This window comes from Excalfactoria chinensis, chromosome 4, assembly GCF_039878825.1.
Source record: "Excalfactoria chinensis isolate bCotChi1 chromosome 4, bCotChi1.hap2, whole genome shotgun sequence".
Lineage (NCBI taxonomy): Eukaryota > Metazoa > Chordata > Aves > Galliformes > Phasianidae > Excalfactoria > Excalfactoria chinensis.
In genome coordinates, this window is record NC_092828.1 from 83,198,820 (window position 1) to 83,214,140 (window position 15,321).

The window sequence follows — 15,321 nt, forward strand, 5'->3', positions numbered from 1 at the left end:
GAGGAGAATAAAAGGTTGGGAGCAAGAGAGTCTGATTCTCCTCGGGAGCTGCTCCAGCTAATGGGATGAGGAACCTCCCACTGTGAGCTGTGTTGTTCCCATCATGTGGAACCACTCTGCCACATCCTTTCATTACACAGAGTTGGAAAATGAGCTGCAAAATGTTTTTTTCCTGATGGTTTTGACAATGAAATGTGATTTTCTTTATTCTGTCATGACCAGACCGGCAGACTTGCTGTAAATAATTCATGCAAAGCCGTATCATTTGTGACCGTACATTTCTGATCTGGAAATGTGCACCTCTAACATTGGTAACGTGCATAAATATTCATCACGATGGATCCTGCTGGTCAGTCCAAGCTAAATATGTCCTACATCTATTTAAGTTTTAAACAGAAGAATGAGAATGATCTACTGCTGGTGTGGGCCTTATCTAATTGTAGTTTGTTAAGTAACCAGTGCCTTTCTGCAAGCTCCATTTTCTCGCCATGGTGGAAAATAGTGAAGCACAAAGAAACGGGACACGTGCTATTGCTCTCTACAAGACCTAACTAACACCTCGCATTCACGCTCCTGTTTACACCTGCACTGTTCTCACCTCCAGGCACATACACAGCTTATCTTTTTGACCTGAAACAGGCTGTGTGTCACACCTCCCTTCAACCAAAAGCAAAAGGCGTTCAGGCCTCAGCCTGTGTTTTGTGCTGCTGGAGGTGGCAGTGCCACGCTGGTGGCTCGTGGTGCTGGGAGGTGTAAGGTCTCTTATTTGGGACACAGCTTTCAGGCCCAGCTCCATGCTGCAGCTCCAGATCCCTTCTTTCTATTCACCTCCTTCCACTCAGAGCAGGTTTTGTTTTTCTTTCTTAGCTCAAGGCTTTCCTTCTGAATTAACTTCTGCTCTTCATCACTTCTGTGCAGCAGCATCCCCAGGGCCCCTGGCTTCCTGAGCCCTTCCAGCAGTTTTCAGTGTGAATGTCTGTGCAGCAAACACAGAAATGAGGCCACCTATCCCAAATCGGGTGGTTGGAAAGCAGTAAAAGGCCACAGCAATGCTCCATGTGCAGGAGTGCAGAGCGTAGAGTGCAAGGAGACAGACACACGCACACCCCCACTGCTGGGGACAGTGGGGGGTGTCTCTTGGGAGCCCCCTACCTGCTGTACCCACCTGCATCAGCTCCACCTGGGCATCCTCAGCACCTCCAGCTCAGGGTGGGGATGGTAAGATTGCAAGAGGAGCCCTGAGCCGGGAGGAGGAACGCATACCCAGGGATGCTTGTCGGACAGAAGGGATGGCAGCCAGCAGGGAAGGAGAAACGCACGCAAGGGAAGAACGAGGAAAGCTTGCAAGACCGGAGCAACGCGCGCATGGGAGGTGGGATCCACGGAGTGGGGGTGCTTGTGGGGTAGCAGGGCCACGCGGAGCAGGGCAGGACAAGGCAAGGCGATGCACGGCAAGGCAAAGCAAGGCGAAGCAGGCGGTGCTCCGGGCCGGCCGGCTCCTCCCCGCCCTGAGTGACTCCGCAGCTGCCTAATCGCCGCGGCGGGTCGCCGTGATGTGCGGCCTCCGGGGCCCAATCCGGAGGGGCGGTGGGGCTGGGGCACACCGAGCGCGGGCAGCGGGGCTGGGGCACGGCACGGCACGGCACGGGGCGGCGTGGGGCAGGACTGCACAGCACGGGTCGGCTCGGCGTACGGGCGGTGAGTGCTGCTGGGAGTTCTCAGCGCTGCTCTAACTTGGGGAGAAAAGTTGCTGTGCACTCTTTCAGGGCCGAGCATCCTTCCAGCGGCCGCGGAGGTTCCGTGGGGTTCGGCCCGGCCCTGCTTGTTCCCCCCCACCCGCGGCCGGCGAGTGGCCCCGGTGCGTTCCCGGGGGCGATGGGGCGCTCCGGGTCACGTTGCGGCCGTGAAAGGGACTTTGGGTGATTGAACCCCGTGGAAAATGCCCCCCGCCCCGGGCCGGTGAACGGCCGGAGACCGACTTGCGTTAAACTTCGGGTCTGTGAGAGCTGGGAAAGCAGCGGCCGGCTGCGGGGAGCCGAACTGCCGCTGTGGGATCCGGCAGGGCGGCACGGAAACGGGGGCTGCGCTTCACTTTGGTCTTTTGTGCAGAGGAACGTGGCCGACGGCAGAAAGAGCGAGGAAAGCGGAGCCGATGATGGGGGTGGCGTAAAGCGAAGTCGTGGGGCGAGCGTGCGGGTTTATTTTTGTACGTCTCTAATTGGGGCCGGGAGAGGAAACGTCCCCGCGCTCCCCCGAACAATGGCTTCTTGTTGGGAGGCTGCGAAGGGAAGGGGAGCTGTGGGGGCTTTCAGAGAGGGCGAGGCTTTGGGCTTTCTTTGGCACGGTGAAGGCTGGAGAGCCCCGGTAGGAGGTAGCATCAAACCCTGATGCTGACGGAGGTAACGTGTCCTCCGGGGCGACTGAGTGACTGTTAAGTTTTAATCTGAGTGAGAGCGGTGGAGACGCGTGGAAGGGGATCCAGCTTCCACTTAGCGGTTGTGTTTCTGCGGCTTGCACGTGTTCTGCTCTGCAAGAGCGTCCGTACGGTGGAGCAGAGCATCGCTTGGGCTCGTTTCTCTCTTTTTCAGGGGAGCTGTTACATAGCTCTGAGCAAATGCCATTGAATCAGCCTCGGGGTTGTTATTGCTGTTACACAATCCCAGAGGAATGTGTGTGCAAACTGGAGCTGGGCTTCCTGTTTTTGGTCAGTCTGGGGAAGAGGCTATAAAAGATAATAGATATCTCGGATAAATTGCTTTAACGCGAGAATTTGGAGCCGTTGTTCAGCGGGTAACACTTGTGACTCCTCGAGTGAGCCCGGTAACTTGAGAAGAAAACCTCCTTCGTGCTTGAGAGACTTATGGAGTCACTTTAAAGACAACAGCTGGAACCTGGATATAAAGAGGGAATAGTTGCCGAGATCAACATATGTTAGTGCTGCGCATAATGATGTATAGAAATTCAATCCGGTTTGAAAAGGCATCTTGTTCAAAGAGGAGCTGCCGGTAGTCTGGCAGCAGCCGTGCAGGGGATTAGCTGCCACAGGGTCCGTCCCTTGGGTGCAATATTCTGCACGTTTCAGCCCCAGGGGCACGGCGGTTTGTGTGTGCAGGACTTAGGATGGCATTGGAATGCTTTAAAAAAGTCTCGTTTGAGGATCATTTGTGAAGGGCAGTCTTTATTTTTGTGGCCCCGCTGCTCTTATCTTGCCGGGAATTGAACAATTTGAGGATGTTGCCTGGTTGTAACTGAGCTCCTAAGGAAGAATTCTGTGCTTGTGAAAGACTCGTTAGAGCTCTCGTTAGAATTACTCATTCTTTGTCTGGTGAAGAGATTGTAACGTGATGATAAAAGTCGGTTATTCAGTACTGGATATCAAGAGCTGTGCTTAGCCGGGGTCTTTGTTCTCTTATCAAAGCCAATCAGACAAAGTCACCCCTCCTATAAAGTAGGCAAATATCCACCCGGATTAAAGCATGCCCAGATTGCCAGAAACCTATTTGTTGATTTTGTCTGGATTAGCTTCGCAGTGGGGAGGGCTGTGGGGACTGAAGACTTCATTAGGTGTTGCTCTGATGGATGCTCAGGTTTGGGATAAAGGCAGGGACCCCCCCCAACCCCTGGGGCTCCCTTCCTGCCTCCTGTGTTTCAATAGCCGTGAGATCAAGGCGGTGAGTGGAGGAACTGCGGCCTCTTCCAGCGGGATTGATGCTGCATCCACTCCAGCAGGATCTTCTCTGAACTTTTTCCTGTGTTTTCTTGGCCCTCGTGCAGCAGCTTCACTTGCTGTAGAGAAACGAGTAGCAAAGGAGAGCGCTGCTTTTAATGACCGCTCAAAAAGAACGTTAGGGAGAGTAATTTTGCTCAGCTGCCGGTGATCTAAGTGTATAGTGATGCAAATGCTCCACTTCTTGGAGCATCAGTGCATAGGTTGCGTTTTTTTTTGCTAGCGTGGTTGGCTTTATGCATTGAGGGAAGAGAAATGCTTTTCTTCTTACTTGGTTGGCAGTGGGTTGAGGGAGGAAGTGCCTGTGATGTTTCTATACCTGCATGGATATTTTAATCCACTTCTATATGAAAGTTGGGGGTAGTGACTGGCAGTGAGCACCGTCTGTCACTTAGCACAGCCCCTTTTGGCCCTGAGGTGGTTGTTTTGGTGGCTGTATGTCAGATGGCAGAAGCTAACCTGCTGGGGCTGCCCCTACCTGCGTCCTTGGTCAGCTGTTTTCCATAGCAATGAGTGGTAGGTGGGGTGACACAAGGGGGCCATGAGCTCAGCAAAGCCGCACACGTGCTCTGCACGCTTCTGTGTTTCACAGCACATATTTCGGATAGTTTTGTGTTGTTTCTCTTTTAAAGTAACAACATTTTGCATCCCCCTCCTTTAAAACGCTGAACGCTGTAGGTCAGAGCCCTGCAGGGAGGTCGGTCTCTCTATAGATGTAGACCTGCCGGCTTGGCTTTTCCTTGGGGGGTCGGTTTGACTTCCCATGCTACGTTGTTACCTTGCAGTTTGCAGATGGGCCCGTTGCAATTCATTTCATGGAAAGGCAGGTGTTCCTGGTTGTACTCAATGCCCGCTGACCGAGCATGTGACTGCTGGGCTGTCAACCCCATGGTGCAATCACAGGTATTAATTTGTAACCTATTGGTTACAAGGCTGAAGTTCCTCACCACCCTGGGAACAGCTGAGATAGGAGGTGTTAGTATTTAGGAGCTGGCTGCTAGGCTGTGTGTATTGCTGCTTGTATGTGTTTAACTGCTCTGTGAGCTCTATGTCCATAAAGCTGCTAATGACATCAAAAAGCCAAACGTAAATCTAGCTGCAGATAGTTCCTGGATTCATGTCAGAGATAAAAGCTGGGAGCTCGGTTTGGAAGAAGTTCATTCACAGAACAAAACATTCATTCCAAGCAGATTAAAAAGAGCCGGTCCTGGTTTTGTGATGAGGGTGATGCAAGGTTGTGTTAAGTAATGCTTTATTTCTATTGTAATTGGGTTAGTGTAATGAATGACACAATATCACCTTGCTGTGCTTCTCCCCCAACCCTTAGATAGGCAGCTGTTGTTGTTGACATCTTTGCACATATGTTCTTGTTGACCCTTGGGAGGATTGGAGCATTGCACAAGCAGCTGTGGCTGAGCTCAGCGTGCAGTGCTGGTGGCTGGGTGTGCACGAGGACCTCTGTCCTCTCCAACAGCCCCTGAGATTTGCTCAGGCTGTAACACACTGCCAGCATTCCCTGCCTGCATCCTTACCTTAAGGCCCTTTCCAGCCCAGGGAGGCTCCTGCTGTTCTCACGACTGTTTATGGGAACAGGTGGGAAGGTGAGAGGTGTGATCTCAGGACTGAAGGCAGCTGAGCAGTGATCTGGCACCAGGGTTCTGGGTGGTGGAGCTGAGAGATGCTGATGGCTCCGAGCAGAGCAGCTCAGCTGACAGTGGGTGGCTGTAATTGCTGCCAGCCCTGTGACTGCTGCCCGTCACTGTGCCACTGTTGTGTCCTCTGCTGCACACGGTTGGGTTTTGTTCAGCTGGACGTGCTGTTTCTCTCGAGCTAATTGGATGGCAAGGGACTTAATGAAGGTGCCCCTGCTATTGGCTTCTCTGGAGGAGTGCTGGGATGCTTTGGGATAAAGGGCTGGGTTGTGCTTATGCATGCCAGCATTTAGCATAGCTTTAGTCTTAGCCTGCACTGCTGGCTTGTGCAGCCCTGTAGATACCCAGCCCTGTCCTGGCGTAGTTTGATGGTACAGCAAGGCTGATGCCATGCCTGGAGGGGATCAATCCCACATGCCCCCTGCTTTACATCAGTGCAAGGGATCTTGCTGTGTTGCTCAGCTCCTTCACAAAATTCATTTCTACCAGGTTTTGTTTTCTCTGCTTTAGCAGCAAGCAACATAAGACTGTGTAGCCTTGCTATGGCCAGTGTGGGGTCAGGAAATCCTGTCTGTCAGGAATGGTTGGGCCCCATCACAACCCCAGGATGGGCACTTTGCAGCTCTGTGTGCCTGATGCATACCTTCCTGACAAGGAGTGACTTTGACAGCAGCCCCAGGGTGGGACTTGGGCTGGTGTATGGCTGCAGGGCCCAGTGCTGGGCAGCGGGCACCACTGGCTGCGTGTCTGAGATACGTTCTGGTGCTGGGCGTAGCAAGGTTGGTGAGCTCTGTGATCTGTCAGCCATACACATGGCAAACCCTCTTCTCTGAGTGAGAAGCAATGGAGCAAGGAGGCAGAAATCTCTGCTTCAAAGGCTGGGAGAGCAGGATGTGCCAGTGTGCGCTCTGCCAACACCAGGCTGCTCAGTCCTGAGATGTCAAAGCTCTTTGTGCACAGGGCTGCTCCCAGCATGGGGTGCCCAGGCTGGGCAGGGTGCTGGGGCATTTTGGCAGCCTGACAACTGTTGGCTTTTTTGGTCACAGATTAAAAATGTGAAGAACGACAAGCAAGTCCTGTCTGGCCTGCTTGGAGGAATGAGATCGGGTGTGCTCCTCTAACAACTAGTGGGTCAGGTGTGTGTTTTGTGGGTCCAGCCCACTCTTTGTCACTGGGTTTGCGAGTGATGTAGGGATGAAGTGGCGGCCCACGTGTCCTTAATGGGGTTGCTATCAGCAAAGAGCTGTTCTTTCCCTTTATGCATGTGTTGCTGGTTGACCCCTGTTAGTTTATCTCTGTCTTTCAGCAGCTGGGAGTCACGAGGATGGCGGCTGCCTGTGGAAATGCAGCGTCCCAGGCAGGTTGGCTGCTGGGGCTGTGCCCAGGTGGGGTGCAGCACACTCTTGCACCACCATGGCTGTCCCACAGGACACGGTGGCCTCAGCATTACTGACATGAATAAAATAATGACTGGTTTGACGTGCAGCTGAGGATGTGGGGAGCAGGACAACTGTCTGACATGGGAAGCTCTGGTCAGGGCTGCGGTCGTTTGCTCGCGTCAATCCATATGGGCCAGATGCTTATAAGCAGCCTCCTTGTCTCATTTCCTCCTTTGAAATGCTTACAGCTGTTTTTCCTGCCTCTTCAGTAGGTTTTTGTTCCTGTTGAGAGACCGACAGCTCACAGATGCTCCTGGGAGTCCCTGCTGCATAGCTGTGAAAAGAGGCTGTTAGTGTGATCTTCAGAAGATAAGGTGCAGTGTCTCTGCTGGAAGGCTAATTTCGGATGTTTTGGAGTAAGCTGGTTTGTTTGTTTCTTTTCAAGCTGAAAGTAGCTCGCTGTGATGGGAAGCAGGAGAGCAGGTAGCAGGTGCCGTCCTTTGTGGGTGGAACAAGGTGAGAAGAGGAGATACTGATTGTGAACATCACCTGGCGTTAAGAGACATCTAGGGACCCCTCATACTGCTTTGCTAATGAAATCTCACGTTGAGCTTCACAGCTTTGCATCGATGTTTACTTTTTTCCTTGGAGAGCAGTGAGCGAGATGCCGGTGGTGCTTGGGGTGCAGCAGTGCTGGACCTCAGCTTTGTTCTGGTTCTCATTAGTCTGACAGCTCACAGATGGTCATTATTTCACTGAATATTCACTTCTCTGGTGGAGCTGGATGATGAGAGCAATTAAAGAGGGACGGCTAAACAGGAGAATAATGGAAACGCACTTAGCCCAGTGGACTTTCTTTTCTCTTCTGCCCTTTTTCTTTGCTGCATTCTGCCAAGAGAAGTAATTGCAGACTTCTGTAACGATGTTAATAATCCAGCTCTGGTCAGGCAGGGAAGGAACTCTGGAGATACTGTTGCCAACGTTTTGCAGTCTGTGGATGGATGTTAAAGGAGCATCTGAAAGCAGTAAGAGGAGCCGTATGTACCCTGTTTTAGACGAATTGTGCTGTGAGGAAGGTGGAGGTAAAGTGATAGGAAGAAATGGCAGCGTCAAGTTGGGTTGAATGCCTTTGTCTTAAGGAGTTGTTGGGATGTAACCTGTAATAAGTAGAACTTAGGGGTCTATTTGTGTAGGAAGTCTGTGTGATCTGACTCTTTTGTAGGTGCTGAGTATGTGAACCACCTCTGCTCGTGGTGGGTTGCCTGTTGGCCATTACCATAAATATGCAAAACTTCTCTTATTTTCCAATCATCAGGTCTCTTTGGTGACTCTTTGTCCTTTTCTTGCAATCCCAGCATCAGAAAAGAACAAGGTGTCCCAACAGATGTTGCGGTGGTGTCAGAGAGGAAAGCTCCTTGCTTGGGATCCTGGTTCTATGTCTATGGCTGGTGGCTGCTTTCCTGCCTCATCCTCCCAAGGGTCTCACTGTTGTGCATGGAGCTGTGGTTTGAATTTTCCTCCTGTACAACATATTTTGGGGCTGCACTCTTTTGTTCTCAGCCCCAGATATAAAGGATACCTTGTAAGCCGTGTTTGGAAATAGAAAATAAAGCAGTTCTGATTCATGGTCTTTACAGCCTTGTTCTTTAGACTAAAATACACAGGATAAATCTGGCCCTTCCCTCTATTCACTTCTCATAGCCGCCTTTGTTTTTTAATTTATATATCTCCTTTTTTATTCTAAATTTCTCCTATCCCCAAAATAGAACAGACATCAGCCTGCAAGCAAAGGTTGCCAGGCATTGGTCTTGTGGATTGTAGTGGTTTTTTGGCCTGGTTGGACACTGAGCCCCACCCTACATGGGCTTGGATTGAAAATAGCTTTCAGCCTGCTGAAAAGAAAGGCTGTGAGCAACACATCCGTGTCTTGGCTCCTGGGATGCTGGCAGCCATAGGAAGCCCTTCAGCTGCAAAATGCCTTAGAAAATCTGCTGCTAATGCACCTGAAAGTGCAAGGGTTACCCCTGTCAGCATAGTGCTCAGCCCAAAGTGACCTCTACCCATGCAGTTGGAGTATAATTTTTAGCTATGCTTCTTGGCAGGAAGTGAGAGTTGAAAAGTGTAGGCCAGCAGGGCTCTGCAGTCCCTCTCTGCAGAGGCCTGGAGGAAACCCCCGGTTCACCCTCATTAGTGGAGAGGGTTAGTTGGATGGGGTGACCCTTAGGAGGACCCCCAGCTCTCTGAGAGGAGAGTTTGGGGCTAAGATGGGATCCTGGCTGGGGAGGTGCTTTCACAGAGGAAAGTTGCTGTGCTTCATAAGTTTGTGAGCTTGGTAGAGAGTCTGGTGAGAAACTGTATCTGTGCTGTGCATTCATTGGGAGGTAGCAGCCCTAGTCCCAAAGCAGAGCCTTGTATCAGCCTGCATTCTTGGTAAGCAGCGTTTTGATGCCCAGCAAGAACCGCAGCAATGTTTTAGGGGGTGCTTTTGGCACTGGGCTGCCAACTGAGGTAAGTCTCAGCCCAGGAGAGCTGTAAGGCTTGGAGGCTGCTCCTGCCCTGCTGTTTCCCAAATGGTCCTGTCTGTCTGGACCTGAGCTGCACAATCTTCCATCCTCTTATAAAACTAAACAACTGGAAAAAAAAACCCACAAACAAACCCAAACATTAAGGGCAGGAGATCGATCAGTGTCTGGGATGGTGATCTCATTCTGCCCCATGCCTATTAGAAAAGTCAAGTTCTAAAGCCAAGACTGCTCGGGCAAGTTGGAGTGGTTGGCTCTGGGATTGCTGTCCTTGCTTTGGGCATCAGTTCTCTGTGTAGTTAAACCTCGGCTGTTGACTTCTTGCCTTGTTTTATGTTGTAAGCATGGCCAAGGACAACAGAGAACGAAGCAGCGAGTTGCTCTAGCAGTGCCAGCCAGTTGCTGTCTCCTGCTTGCTCTGCAGGGATGGTGGCAAGTGGTGCCTGTAGGACTCGGGCAGCCTCCATCCTATATTGATGTTCTGAGAGAAGAGAAGAAACAGAGGAACGGGAGGGGAGGAACAGGGACAGGAGGAGAGCAGGGAGCCCCTGCCTGGTGCCTGTTTCACAGCTATTTCTGACTAGCATGCTTCACAGGCCTGGAATGGTTTACATGACCTTGATGATCAAACGTCTCTCTGAAGTGCCTTTTTCTCTTCCATTTCTTTGGACTCCGCCTCGGCCTGTTCTGTTTCTGGTTCTTCTAATCTAGGCTAGACTGCAGGAAAAAAAAAAAACACTTCAAGATGAGGAAATATTGTCTCGTTTCTAAAACCTTTGTAAACAGTTGTGGAGCTGAGTGTGGAAGGGCAGCCGGAGGACCTTTTTCCTCCTCAAGTCTAGAGACAGAGCCTGCAGCCTTTGCTTAATTCAGCTGTGTGTTTTTACTTAAGCTGAGAGTCAAGAGTCTGTTAGCTCACCTCTCCATTTCTTAAAGTGGAAAACCTGACTCCTGCAGTCCTTCCTTTACTACAGACGTTTTTGTGCTAAAGGGAACTGATTTTATTATTTCCCCTTGAAAAGAATGCTAGCAAGGCTGCCTTTAAACATTATATAAATGCAGGAACTTTTGTGAGGCAATGTGATTTGTTGCCTGCTGCAGAAGCAAGCCGAGAGAAGGGAAACCTGCAGGACGCTGGGAGCAATGGGAGCAACTGCAAAATAAGCAGAAGGAAGCGAAAAACATAAGGAAGAAAATCTATTGATGTGGGGTCCTTCAGGCAGGTGGTGTGACTGTTCTGTACCTATTTCTCCAGCACTGGGTGCTGGTGAGGCTGTGCTTTGGGTGGATGCTGTGGGTGAAAGCAGTGCACTGATGGTATGCTTGGCTCTGGGTGCTGGAAGTCATCCTCCCCTTGCTCTGGGGTCCAGCTGTGTGGCTCCTGCTAGGTCTGTTGGGCACAACTGCTTCTCTTGCCTTGACTCCAAGTGATGGAGAGACCATCCTGCTATTAGAACATAACTTGCAGGGCAGCAGGGATGTCCTTTGGATCCCTACTGGAATTACAGCATCTCATTGAGGTGGCAGGAAACAAAGCTTAAGGAAAATCCCCTTTGTTCTCCCTTCTTTAAAGATGGACATATGAAAAGTATTTAGATCCTAGAAGGGGAATAGGAAGGCACGTGATTCTGCACTCGAGTTTTTACATGTGGGACCGATTTTTGCCAGTATGTTTGGGCTTAATTTAGGGCTTGCCACAGCTGAGTTCACAAGAGATGCTTAAAATGGAAGACAGTGGATAATGAACTCACACCTATCTGGCTCAGATGGAAGGTGATGCACAGTGGGGTGTCTGGAATAACTGTGCTGTCACCTGTGTCCCACCTGTGTGTTCTTCTGTGCTCGTCTTGTTGGGATCAGGGAATTGTAGCTAAAATCCCACTTTTCTGTATGCCCTTTTCCTTCAGGTATCTTGTAGCTTGGCGCTGCAGGAGCTGACAAGTTGAGGTGTGATCCTGCTTGTGCATGCTGGAAGCCCCATGTTATACTGGCTTGTCAGTGGCAGGAAAAGGGGCTGGGAGTGACATTGTTTGTGTTGATACAGTGGTCACACAAGTCCCAATTGCTCCCCTACTTTTGGGGCAGGTGAAGCTTCTGGGTGAGCACCAGAGTTTTCAGTGTCTCCAGAACAGTTCTGCCCAAGTGGAAACTTCAACTCAAGCACCCCATCCCTGTGATTGGCAGTTGCATTTCATGAAGCAGCATTTCAGCTGGGTCTCTGGCTAAACAACATCTGAAAGGTCATAAATCCCAGGTCCTTGTTTATGCTGCTGTTCCAATCTTGCACCCCTTCTGATAATCAGCTGGGAAGGGTCTGCTGAGCATTGTTTGGGTTTGGAGCAGGGCTGTGGTTTTGAGATTCCAGGATGCTGAGTCTTGTCCCAGGGATTGGCTTAGATGCTTTCCTGCCTTGGAGCCCTTGTGGCAGGACCCTAATGAGCAGGCTGATGCTGGACTCTTTTGCTGTTTTCTTTGAGTTAAAACAGTGTTTGCCTTCTGCTATGGGCTGCTGGGCAGCTGCAGCACTGCAGTGGAGTGTGTGTGTGTATATATATATATATATATATATATATATATATATATATATATATATATATATACACATACCGCTATAAATCCTCTAGTTAAATGCTTCCAACATAGAACAAGGTGCTTGCCTCCAGCTGGTCACAGGAACAAAGGAAATGAGTTTGAAAAGCAATATTACAATTAAGCTTTTTTCATCCTGAATTCTGCACAACACATTTATTGCCTCCAAAAATAGACTGCCAGGACCTTATTTTGGGAAAGACAGAAGGTGTGTGTGTAGAGTTATCCCATCATGATTGGTGTTGCAGATGGGCAGGGAGAAGGTTGGTGTTGCTTTTCAGAGCTTTTTCTGTGGTTGTAATGCTTCTGAGTGCACATCTTAACTATTTCCATTTGCTTTCCATTGACCTCCTTCAAGTTCCTTAGTGTGCTTGGAAATAATGAGCAAATTTGGTCTTTGTTAAGGTAAAATCTACCTCTGCTTAGAGGAGAGAAGGGAAACGAGGCCTTCTGAGGGCTGAAAATGGTTTGAGTGAGTGTCCTGGATGTCTGACCTCAACTTTAGTCTGTTCCTTTCTGCTCTGTTTGGCCAAGGTTAGGCCTAAGCTCTCCCTGAGGACACAGATAGGACATTCCAGAGCAATCTCGCCTCTGCCCCGCTGCTGCCCACCCCCTTTGTAATGTTCTCGTCGATCTGATTTCCAGCTGGGCTCTTGCCACTGTTTAATACAAACCAAATGCTTTATTTGAGGCAGTGTAGCCAGACTACTTATTGAAAACTTGAAAAATGTACATTGCTTCTGCTTGGCTAAGAAGCTCTTGGGAGTTACCATTGCTCTTCTGGACGGGTGGTTACGGCAGCCCCCAGTTACAGCCATTGCTGATGGTGCGGCCTTGCAGGCCTCCCTCCCTCTGCCTTCTCTGAGAGGTGTGAGACCTCTTGTTGGGTTCTAGGGGATTGTTTTAGCCGATCTCTTTATTCACTGACTTCTGAAGGTCTATATAAGAAGTTCTTGGAAAGCCATTAAATGCACTGGGGTTCAGCAGTTCAACCCCGTGCTAATGGCCTCGAAGCCCTCTCTTATGCAGGCATCTTTATGACTGGCACCAGTCAATAATTCACTTTAGTTGTTAAGACTTTGTCTGTTGAACACCTAGTAGAGTAGTTCACTGTTAGCACATCGCTGTTTCATGTGTTATGTTCCCAGATAATACTCTGGGTCAGCATTTGGATCTCTTTGGCCTAATCTGGGTTGTACCTCGTGATATTATTGCTTGCTGCTACAGCTTCTCTTCCTGCCTGACCTGCAGTTGCTTTGTGCCTGCTATGAAATAGTTTGCCTTAAGGCTTGGCTTCATGCAGGATCCATAAATGTATGTATTTATTCTTTATTAAACTTGGAAACGTGAGGGTGTTCTTTTTTTCCCCCACAGTAATTCATATATTATAATACTCAGTAGCAGCAATGGACTTTTAGAGCAATTGCACTCTTAGAGTACAAGAAATCAGCAAAGCAAAGAATGGCTTCACAGCACAGAGATCAACCTGCTGCTAGTAGCTCTCTTTATGGTCCGGAAAATATGAGGAAGCTTACTAATTAGCAGCATAATGAGCTGTATGGTGAAGATAGCAGTCTAGGGACCTGAAGGCTATGAGTGACAAACTGCACTTCACATGCGAGTCAGTGGCAACCCAATCTAGTGCTCTCATCTTTTTACACATCATAGAAATGTGCAGTGGATGTAGCACTGCTGGAGTTGGCCTTTCCAGTAGATCCAACCTACAGAGATTTTCTGCTGGGGCCTTTGGAAGGAACAGTTGTGGGAGAAGCCAACAAATCCAGCCCGAAAGCTAAATACCAGGAAAAGCTTCAAAGTCCCTTGAGATAAGACTGTGGACTAGTCCAAGGCAGCTCAGTTTGTAGGCCAACTTGCACAACTCAAAGAGTCGTGTGCCAAAACCTTCATGTCTTACGGCTCTTGGCTACCTCCAGCATCAGGCAGGATGCCTGGGTGAGATACCAGCAAATCCTTAAAGGTCTTGCAGGGCTGGGCTGGGCACCTGACTGCTCTGACTGCACAGTCTTTACCTTGACTCATCATTGGTGGGACCTTCCTGACAGCAATATTCACCTGCTGGTGGGTTGTGTGGGGTTGAAGAGCCACCCAGTGGCTGCCTCCCACAGCCTCACCACCAACCAGGATCATTCTACAGCAGACTGGTCTGGACAGTGGTCAGCAACTGGTCAAATGCCTACTCAGTGGTCTGAGAATGCTGTGATGACTGCAGTGGAGTAATCTCATCTTGCATATAGGTGGAAGATACGAAGCAGCTCTTGACCTCTTGTTCTGCATAATTGCCAGTCTTGCTACAGTCCACAGATTTATTTTGAGAGCCACATCCTTTTTGCTGTTGAAATCTTGTTTTGAAGATTATACCTATTTGCTTTCTGCTTAGTAATCTAATAGGCTGCTTCTGTGGGCAAGTCACTGGTTGTACTTGACACTGGAGATGGCTCTTGTTTGCTGTCGGCTTTCAAGTCAAAGTGAGGTAGAGTTGGTGGCTTTTGTATCAGTGTTTTAGTATTTGCTGAGTGGGTCTTCTCCTTGGAAAACTCCAGCTGGGGTTGCTGAAATGCTTGTGGAGATGCTGCCACCTCTCAGGCTGCACAGCACTCAGTGGTGGTGGTAGGTGATGGCTCATGGCAGACTGGTAGGAAGATACAAATCTGTGCTGTACTTTGTACTGTGGTCCAATACAAAGAGCTGGGCTTTGGTGAATGCAGATTAACCTGAAGTTTATTCCATGAGCATACAGTCCGTTTAGGCTTTCCATATGTCTCAGTTGTAAATGTGACTCAATTGGGCGCTGCCAGATAATGGAATGGAACAGCTTCTCTGTTCAGATGTCGTCTATGTGGGCAGTCCCTTGTGTTCTGTAGTGGCATGGAATGCCTAAGCTACATACAGGCTAATGGACGGTCCTGGCATTTCAAGTGAGATGCAGAAGCGTGTTTGTGCCAACTTGCAGACCTGCTGCTTCTTGCTTTCTTCCTCCTGCTTCAGTGTAGTTCTACCCTGTGTCCGGATCCCCCTGCTCTCTGCTTGCTTCAGTCCTCATCAGCCTTCACCTCGTGCCATTGCAGTCACCCAGAGAAAAGCATTTGCCTTGGAACCGACTTAATGCCAGATGTGTTTGGCTTTGGGTTAGGTGGGGGTGCAAAACTGGCTTCAAAATATTCTCTGCTTTAGGTTCCTTTTAGCTGCCTCTGCTTTGCCTGGAAGAAGGCATTGCAGGGAGGATGGGAAGTGCCCCGTAGCGGTGGTGCCCAGCCCAGCCTTGTGCTGTTTGCTTCTGCCCATGAAATGCAGCAGATCCAACAGCTGCTTTCTGCAGTGACAGTGCAGGAAGGGTTCCCAGCCCATCTGTAGCTTCTCGCTTTACAAACCAAACAAAGCCCTGTAAGTCCCCTTTGCCCATGATCTCTAGGGAATAGCTTGTTCTTTATTGT

General features: G+C 49.7%; 1 protein-coding gene across 10 annotated transcripts in view; it reads left to right on the forward strand.

The window, feature by feature from the left end:
- The first annotated feature begins 1,602 nt into the window (after positions 1 to 1,602).
- The window catches only part of PLS3 (plastin 3), a 44,550-nt gene continuing 30,831 nt past the window's right edge, over positions 1,603 to 15,321 (forward strand). The window contains exons 1-3 of one of the 10 annotated variants that reach the window (XM_072335004.1): positions 1,627 to 1,698; positions 6,426 to 6,515; positions 7,028 to 7,174. The gene's annotated coding sequence lies outside the window, so the exon portion shown is untranslated. Of the gene's footprint in view, positions 1,699 to 6,425; positions 6,516 to 7,027; positions 7,175 to 15,321 lie in introns of all 10 variants that reach the window. The other 9 variants (XM_072335005.1, XM_072335008.1, XM_072335009.1 and 6 more) reach the window with 9 other exon arrangements.